Source organism: Triticum dicoccoides, chromosome 6A, assembly GCF_002162155.2.
Source record: "Triticum dicoccoides isolate Atlit2015 ecotype Zavitan chromosome 6A, WEW_v2.0, whole genome shotgun sequence".
Taxonomy (NCBI): domain Eukaryota; kingdom Viridiplantae; phylum Streptophyta; class Magnoliopsida; order Poales; family Poaceae; genus Triticum; species Triticum dicoccoides.
Window position 1 is genome coordinate 167,576,990 of NC_041390.1, and position 1,544 is coordinate 167,578,533.

A 1,544-nucleotide genomic window follows, 5' to 3' on the forward strand; every position below is an offset into this window, starting at 1 on the left:
ACTGGAATCGGTCAGAAGTGCATAACACCAGAAGAAGGTTGGATAATCCTTGATGATATCCACTCGGGAACCTGTGGCCACCATGCGTCCTCTTGGACCATTGTGGCTAAAGCATACCGAGCGGGATTCTTCTGGCCTAGAGCAAATGAGATGGCAAAAGAGATAGTCGACAAGTGCGGAGGCTGCCAGTTCTACTCCAACATGTCACACAAGCCTACATCAGCCCTGAAGACCATTCCTCTCATCTGGCCATTTGCTGTCTGGGGACTGGACATGGTTGGTCCACTGAGAACAGGCATGAGCGGGTTCACGCATGTGCTTGTGGCAGTCGACAAGTTCACCAAATGGATCGAAGCCAAGCCTATCAAGAACCTCGATGCTGGCACTGCTATCAGTTTCGTCAAAGGACTAACATTCAGATATGGAGTCCCTCATAGCATCATCACCGACAATGGGTCAAACTTCGATTCGGACTAGTTCAGAGCTTTTTGCGCCTCTCAAGGCACACGAGTCGACTACGCGTCGGTCGCGCATCCTCAGTCGAATGGGCAAGCTGAAAGAGCAAATGGTCTGATTCTTAAAGGACTGAAACCTCGGCTGATGCGTGATCTCAAGCACGCGACATGTGCTTGGGTCGACGAGCTTCCGTCAGTTCTGTGGGGATTGAGGACCACCCCTAACCGGTCGACTGGAAGAACTCCATTCTTTCTGGTTTATGGAGCCGAAGCGGTTCTGCCAAGTGATCTTCTTCAGAATGCACCCCGAGTCGAGCTTTACACCGAAGATGAAGCAGAACAGGCCCGGCAAGACGCAGTCGACCTCCTCGAAGAAGAGAGGGAGATGGCCATGATCAGATCGACCATTTATCAGCAAGACTTGCGTCGATTCCACGCCCGGAATGTGAAGAGTCGAGCCTTCCAAGAAGGAGATTTGGTCCTCCGAGTGGATCAACAGAAACCACACAAGCTTGCTCCCACTTGGGAAGGTCCCTTCATCATCACCAGAGTCCTCCACAATGGAGCGTATCACCTCTTCAATGTTGATCGCCAGATCTACGAGCCTCGAGCTTGGAATGCGGAACTACTCCGCCCCTTTTACACTTGAGCTCAACCTTGGACGAGATGTAATAAGAAAAATTCCTGCAGTTCGTTTTTATCAAAGGCAAGAGTGTTCCATTAATTGTTGTCACTTTTGTTTACATACGAAATCCCCCAGTGGGTGACTTAGCTGCGAATCCGTCTCGCCTAAGTTTGAAAAATCCTACCGAGTGGAGAGCGATCCTCCCACTCGGGGGCTTAGCTGCAGTCCAGCACTCGCCTAAGTTCTCTCATTTAGAGACTTAACTGCAGTTCGGCACTCGCCTAAGTTAAAAAAATCCTACCGAGTGGAGAGCGATCCTCCCACTCGGGGGCTTAGCTGCAGTCCAGCACTCGCCTAAGTTCTCTCATTTAGAGACTTAGCTGCAGTCCGGCACTCGCCTAAGTTTGAAAAAATCCTACCGAGTGGAGAGCGATCCTCCCACTCGGGGGCTTAGCTGCAGTCCA